Here is a 7,500-nt window from a genome sequence, read left to right as displayed (position 1 = left end):
GCGGAGGAGCAGGCAGCCTCCATCAGCTGATGGCGGGGTGTAGGAGCAGCAGCCAGCCTCCAGCTGGTGATGGCGGGGAGGAGGAGCAGCAGCAGCCAGCCTCCAGCAGCCAGCCAGCCTCCAGCAGCTGATGGCGGTGTGTGGGAGCAGCAGCCAGCCTCCAGCGGCCAGCCAGCCTCCAGCAGCTGATGGCGGGGTGGAGGAGCTGCAGCCAGCGTCCATCAGCTGATGGCGGGGTGGAAGAGCAGCAGGCAGCCTCCAGCTGGTGATGGCGGGGTGGAGGAGCTGCAGCCAGCGTCCAGCAGCTGATGGCGGGGTGCAGGAGCAGCAGCCAGCCTCCAGCAGCTGATGGCGGGGTGGAGGAGCTGCAGCCAGCCTCCAGCAGCCAGCCTCCAGCTAGTGATGGCGGGGTGGAGAAGCAGGCAGCCTCCGTCAGCTGATGGCGGGGTGGAGGAGCAGAAGCCAGCCTCCAGCAGCTGATGGCGGGGTGCAGGAGCTGCAGCCAGCGTCCAGCAGCTGATGGTGGGGTGGAGGAGCTGCAGCCAGCCTCCAGCAGCCAGCCTCCAGCTAGTGATGGCGGGGTGGAGAAGCAGGCAGCCTCCGTCAGCTGATGGCGGGGTGGAGGAGCAGAAGCCAGCCTCCAGCAGCTGATGGCGGGGTGCAGGAGCTGCAGCCAGCGTCCAGCAGCTGATGGTGGGGTGGAGGAGCTGCAGCCAGCGTCCAGCAGCTGATGGTGGGGTGGAGGAGCTGCAGCCAGCCTCCAGCAGCCAGCCTCCAGCAGCTGATGGCGGGGTGCAGGAGCAGCAGCCAGCCTCCAGCAGCTGATGGCGGGGTGCAGGAGCAGCAGGCAGCCTCCAGCAGCTGATGGCGGGGTGGAGGAGCAGAAGCCAGCCTCCAGCAGCTGATGGCGGGGTGCAGGAGCTGCAGCCAGCGTCCAGCAGCTGATGGTGGGGTGGAGGAGCTGCAGCCAGCGTCCAGCAGCTGATGGTTGGGTGGAGGAGCAGCAGCCAGCCTCCAGCAGCCAGCCTCCAGCTAGTGATGGCGGGGTGGAGAAGCAGGCAGCCTCCATCAGCTGATGGCGGGGTGGAGGAGCAGAAGCCAGCCTCCAGCTGGTGATGGCGGGGTGCAGGAGCTGCAGGCAGCCTCCAGCAGCTGATGGCGGGGTGCAGGAGCTGCAGGCAGCCTCCAGCAGCTGATGGCGGGGTGGAGGAGCTGCAGCCAGCGTCCAGCAGCTGATGGTGGGGTGGAGGAGCTGCAGCCAGCGTCCAGCAGCTGATGGTTGGGTGGAGGAGCAGCAGCCAGCCTCCAGCAGCTGATGGCGGGGTGCAGGAGCAGCAGCCAGCCTCCAGCAGCTGATGGCGGGGTGGAGGAGCTGCAGCCAGCCTCCAGCAGCCAGCCTCCAGCTAGTGATGGCGGGGTGGAGAAGCAGGCAGCCTCCATCAGCTGATGGCGGGGTGGAGGAGCAGAAGCCAGCCTCCAGCTGGTGATGGCGGGGTGCAGGAGCTGCAGGCAGCCTCCAGCAGCTGATGGCGGGGTGGAGGAGCTGCAGCCAGCCTCCAGCAGCCAGCCTCCAGCTAGTGATGGCGGGGTGGAGAAGCAGGCAGCCTCCATCAGCTGATGGCGGGGTGGAGGAGCAGAAGCCAGCCTCCAGCAGCTGATGGCGGGGTGCAGGAGGTGCAGGCAGCCTCCAGCAGCTGATGGCGGGGTGCAGGAGCAGCAGGCAGCCTCCAGCAGCTGATGGCGGGGTGCAGGAGCTGCAACCAGCCTCCAGCTGGTGATGGCGGGGTGGAGGAGCTGCAGCCAGCCTCCAGCAGCCAGCCCCCAGCAGCTGATGGCGGGGTGGAGGAGCAGAAGCCAGCCTCCAGCAGCTGATGGTGGGGTGCAGGAGCTGCAGCCAGCCTCCAGCAGCCAGCCTCCAGCTGGTGATGGCGGGGTGGAGGAGCAGCAGCAGACAGCCTCCAGCAGCCAGCCAGCCTCCAGGAGCTGATGGCGGTGTGTGGGAGCAGCAGCCAGCCTCCAGCGTTCAGCCAGCATCCATCAGCTGATGGCGGTGTGAAGGAGCTGCAGCCAGCCTCCAGCAGGTCATGGTGGGGTGGAGGAGCAGCAGCCAGCCTCCAGCAGCTGATGGCGGGTTGCAGGAGCTGCAGCCAGCCTCCAGCAAATGATGGCGGGGTGCAGGAGCTGCAGGCAGCCTCCAGCAGCTGATGGCGGGGTGCAGGAGCAGCAGGCAGCCTCCAGCTGCTGATGACGGGGTGCAGGAGCTGCAACCAGCCTCCAGCTGGTGATGGTGGGGTGGAGGAGCTGCAGCCAGCCTCGAACAGCTGATGGCAGGGTGCAGGAGCAGCAGCCAGCCTCCAGCAGCTGATGGCGGGGCGCAGGAGCTGCAGGCAGCCTCCAGCAGCTGATGGCGGGGTGCAGGAGCAGCAGCCAGCCTCCAGCTGGTGATGGCGGGGTGAAGGAGCTGCAGCCAGCCACCAGCAGCTGATGGCGGGGTGAAGGAGCTGCAGCCAGCCACCAGCAGCTGATGGCGGGGTGGAGGAGCTGCAGCCAGCGTCCAGCAGCTGATGGTTGGGTGGTGGAGGAGCAGCAGCCAGCCTCCAGCAGCTGATGGCGGGGTGCAGGAGCAGCAGCCAGCGTCCAGCAGCTGATGGTTGGGTGGAGGAGCAGCAGCCAGCCTCCAGCAGCTGCTGGCGGGGTGCAGGAGCAGCAGCCAGCCTCCAGCAGCTGATGGCGGGGTGCAGGAGCTGCAGGCAGCCTCCAGCAGCTGATGGCGGTGTGCAGGAGCTGCAGCCAGCCTCCAGCAGCTGATGGCGGGGTGCAGGGGCTGCAGGCAGCCTCCAGCAGCTGATGGCGGGGTGCAGGAGCTGCAACCAGCCTCCAGCTGGTGATGGCGGGGTGGAGGAGCAGCAGCCAGCCTCCAGCAGCCAGCCTCCAGCTGCTGATGGCGGGGTGGAGGAACAGAAGCCTCCAGCAGCTGATGGCAGGGTGCAGGAGCAGCAGCCAGCCTCCAGCTGGTGATGGCGGGGTGGAGGAGCTGAAACCTGGGTCGGACCTGGTCTGCAGCAGGGCCCATTACCACTCAGAAGCTGATGGCAGTGTGTGTTTAGGTCCCTGCGGGGTGGATGAGCTGAAACCTGGGTCAGACTTGGTGTGCAGCAGGGCTCAGCACCCTCCAGAAGCCGATGACAGTGTGTCTTTAACTCCCTGCCTGGTGGGAGAGCTGAAAGCTGGGTCGGACCTGGTCTTTAGCAGAGCTCAGCAGCCTCCAGAAGCTGATGGCAGTGTGTGTTTCATCCCCTGCGGGGTGGGAGAGCTGAAACGTGGGTCGGACCTGGTCTGCAGCAGGGCCCATCACCATCCAGAAGCTGACGGCGGTGTGTGTTTAAGTCCCTGCGGGGTGGGAGAGCCATAACCTGGGTCGGACCTGGTCTGCAGCAGAGCTCAGCAGCCTCCAGAACCTGATGGCAGTGTGTCTTTAATCCACTGCGGGGTGCAGGAGCTGAAACCTGGGTCGGACCTGGTCTGCAGCAGGGCTCAGCAGCCAGCAGAAGGTGACGGCAGTGTGTGTTTAGTTCCCTGCGGGGTGCAGGAGCTGAAACCTGGGTCGGACCTGGTCTGCAGCAGAGCTCAGCAGCCAGCAGAAGGTGATGGCAGTGTGTGTTTAAGTCCCTGCCTGGTGGGAGAGCTGAAACCTGGGTCGGACCTGGTCTATAGAAGAGCTCAGCAGCCTCCAGAAGCTGATGGCAGTGTGTGTGTTTTGGTCCCTGCGGGGTGCAGGAGCAGGAACCCGGGTCGGACCTGGTCTATAGCGGAGCTCAGCAGCCTCCAGCAGCTGATGGCAGTGTGTGTTTAATTCCCTGCCTGGTGGGAGAGCTGTAACCCGGGTCGGACTTGGTCTGCAGCAGGGCCCATCACCATCCAGAAGCTGATGGCAGTGTGTCTTTAATTCCCTGCGGGGTGGAGGAGCAGAAACCTGGGTCGGACCTGGTCTATAGCAGAGCTCAGCAGCCTCCAGAAGCTGATGGCAGTGTGTGTTCAAGTCCCTGCGGGGTGGGAGAGCTGAAACCTGGGTCGGACCTGGTCTATAGAAGAGCTCAGCAGCCTCCAGCAGCTGATGGCAGTGTGTGTTTAAGTCCCTGCGGGGTGGGAGAGCTATATCCCGGGTCGGACCTGGTCTATAGCAGAGCTCAGCAGCCTCCAGCAGCTGATGGCAGTGTGTGTTTAAGTCCCTGCGGGGTGGGAGAGCTGAAACCTCGGTCGGACCTGGTCTATGGCAGAGCTCAGCAGCCTCCAGAAGCTGATGGCAGCGTGCCTCTAAGTCCCTGCCTGGTGGGAGAGCTGAAACCTGGGTCGGACATGGTCTGCAGCAGGGCTCGGCAGCCTCCAGCAGCTGATGGCAGTGTGTCTTTAAGTCCCTGCCTGGTGGGAGAGCTGAAACCTGGGTCGGACCTGGTCTATAGCAGAGCTCAGCAGCCTCCAGCAGCTGATGGCAGTGTGTGTTTAAGTCCCTGCCTGGTGTGAGAGCTGAAACCTGGGTCGGACCTGGTCTATAGAAGAGCTCAGCAGCCTCCAGCAGCTGATGGCAGTGTGTCTTTAAGTCACTGCCTGGTGGGAGAGCTGAAACCTGGGTCGGACCTGGTCTATAGTAGAGCTCAGCAGCCTCCAGCAGCTGATTGCAGTGTGTGTTTAAGTCCCTGCCTGGTGGGAGAGCTGATATCCGGGTCGGACCTGGTCCACAGCAGGGCCCATCACCCTCCAGAAGCTGGTGGCAGTGTGTGTTTAAGTCCCTGCGGGGTGCAGGAGCAGAAACCTGGGTGGGACCTGGTCTGCAGCAGAGCTCGGCAGCCTCCAGCAGCTGATGGCAGTGAGTGTTTAAGTCCCTGCGGGGTGGGAGAGCTATATCCCGGGTCAGACCTGGTCTAAAGCAGGGCCCATCACCCTCCAGAAGCTGGTGGCAGTGTGTGTTTAAGTCCCTGCGGGGTGGAGGAGCAGAAACCTGGGTCGGACCCGGTCTACAGCAGAGCTCAGCAGCCCCCAGAAGCTGATGGCAGTGTGTGTGTGTGTGTGTGTGTTTAAGTCTCTGCCTGGTTGGAGAGCCGATACCTGGGTCGGACCTGGTCTGCAGCAGGGCTCAGCAGCCTCCAGAAGCTGATGGCAGTGTGTCTTTCATTCCCTGCGGGGTGCAGGAGCAGAAACCTGGGTCGGACCTGGTCTATAGCGGAGCTCAGCAGCCTCCAGCAGCTGATGGCAGTGTGTGTGTTAAAGACCCTGCGGGGTGGGAGAGCTGAAACCTGGGTCGGACCTGGTCTGCAGCAGGGCTCAGCAGCCCCCAGAAGCTGATGGCTGTGTGTGTTTAAGTCCCTGCGGGGTGGGAGAGCTGAAACCTGGGTCGGACCTGGCCCGCAGCAGGGCCCATCACCCTCCAGAAGCTGATGGCGGTGTGGGTTTAAGTCCCTGCGGGGTTGAGGAGCTGAAACCTGGGTCGGACCTGGTCTGCAGCAGGGCCCATCACCATCCAGAAGCTGATGGCTGTGTGTGTTTAAGTCCCAGGGGGGTGGGAGAGCCATAACCTGGGTCGGACCTGGTCTGCAGCAGGGCTCAGCAGCCTCCAGTTGCAGATGGCAGTGTGTGTTTAGTTCCCTGCGGGGTGCAGGAGCTGAAACCTGGGTCGGACCTGGTCTATAGCAGAGCTCAGCAGCCTCCAGAAGCTGATGGCAGTGTGTCTTCAATTCCCTGCGGGGTGCAGGAGCTGATACCTGGGTCGGACCTGGTCTGCAGCAGGGCCCATCACCATCCAGACGCTGATGGCAGTGTGTGTTTAAGTCCTAGTGGGCTGCAGGAGCTGAAACCTGGGTCGGACCTGCTCTATAGTAGAGCTCAGCAGCCTCCAGAAGCTGATGGCAGTGTGTCTTTAAGTCCCTGCGGGGTGGGATAGCTGAAACCTGGGTCGGACCTGGTCTGCAGCAGGGCCCATCACCATCCAGACGCTGATGGCAGTGTGTGTTTAAGTCCTAGTGGGCTGCAGGAGCTGAAACCTGGGTCGGACCTGCTCTATAGTAGAGCTCAGCAGCCTCCAGAAGCTGATGGCAGTGTGTCTTTAAGTCCCTGCGGGGTGGGATAGCTGAAACCTGGGTCGGACCTGGTCTGCAGCAGGGCCCATCACCCTCCAGAAGCTGTTGGCAGTGTGTCTTCCATTCCTAGTGGGGCAGGGGAGCAAAGACCTGGGCAGAGGAGCGCCTGTCTGCATCCGATCCGGCCCCTCAGCAGCCCGCCGTGAGCCTTAGAGAACCCCCCCCCCCCCCCCAGCGGGCTCCAGGAACCGGGCCCTGCGTCGGACCCAGCTCAGTAAGGCCCTCCCTCGGGCCCTGCAGCAGGTGGCCCCGTCTATGCAGTCGAAAACCCCGCGAAAATCGGTGTAGAAACGCCCGAGAGGCGTGGTGCGGTTCCCCCGGCCGGTACCGGGTCCGGACCGGTCCGGAAGTCCACCCAGAACACTGCCTGGGGCTTCTGGGCGGCTCCCCAGGCGCAGGCAGTCGAAAACCGCGTGAAAATCGGTTCAGAATTGACAAAACGGCGACCTCGTCGCTCCAAAAACTAAGTCCAAACTAAGCCTTTCGCTTATCGCTTAACGCTTAAGGCGGTCGGCCTTATGGCCAGTAAATGAAAAGTGCCTGCGCCCCTGGAGGTTTTGGAAGGTGCGAGCGATGACCATGCTCGGGTTAGTAGGTGAGGCCATCGGAAAACCAGCGTGAGTTGGCGGGTTTGGGTGGCAATCTATTCCAGGCAGAGTCGACTATCTCTGGGCATCAATTTTGGGATTTTTCCGGCTCTGGTTCTGGGAGAAACGCAGGGGCAAAGTGCACGAGCCGCGGCCGATTTTGGTGGCCTGTCCCTGGGCACAAAGTCTGAGGAGTGTGGGCCTGGTTCTCCGAAAAATACCAGTCTGCTGGAGCTCACTCCCATGGCTCCAGGGGGCACGGCACACCCCCCGGTAGCCGACCAAAGTGCTCTACTCGGGCCAGACTCGGACCCACGACCCGGGGTGAGAACCACAACTACTGGTCATCCTTTTGACCTCCAGGGGGCGCGGCAGAGCCTCCCCAGTCCGACGCAAGTGCCCCACTTGGGCCATACTCAGACCCACGGCCCGGGGCGAGAACCACAACTACTGGTCATCCTTTAGACCTCCAGGGGGCCCGGCACAGCCTCCCTAGACCGACACAAGTGCTCCACTTGGGCTGTACTCTGACCCAAGTCCCGGTGCGAGAACCACAACTACTGGTCATCCTTTAGACCTCCAGGGGGCCCGGCACAGCCTCCCTAGGCCGACACAAGTGCTCCACTTGGGCTATACTCTGACCCAAGTCCCGGGGCGAGAACCACAACTACTGGTCATCCTTTTGACCTCATGGTCATCCTTTAGATCTCCAGGGGGCCCGGCACAGCCTCCCTAGGCCGACACAAGTGCTCCACTTGGGCTATACTCTGACCCAAGTCCCG

This window comes from Nothobranchius furzeri, unplaced genomic scaffold (genome assembly GCF_043380555.1).
Source record: "Nothobranchius furzeri strain GRZ-AD unplaced genomic scaffold, NfurGRZ-RIMD1 Scf224, whole genome shotgun sequence".
Classification (NCBI taxonomy): Eukaryota; Metazoa; Chordata; class Actinopteri; order Cyprinodontiformes; family Nothobranchiidae; genus Nothobranchius; species Nothobranchius furzeri.
The sequence above is the reverse complement of the archived record's forward strand: the minus strand, read 5'-3'. Positions refer to the sequence as shown.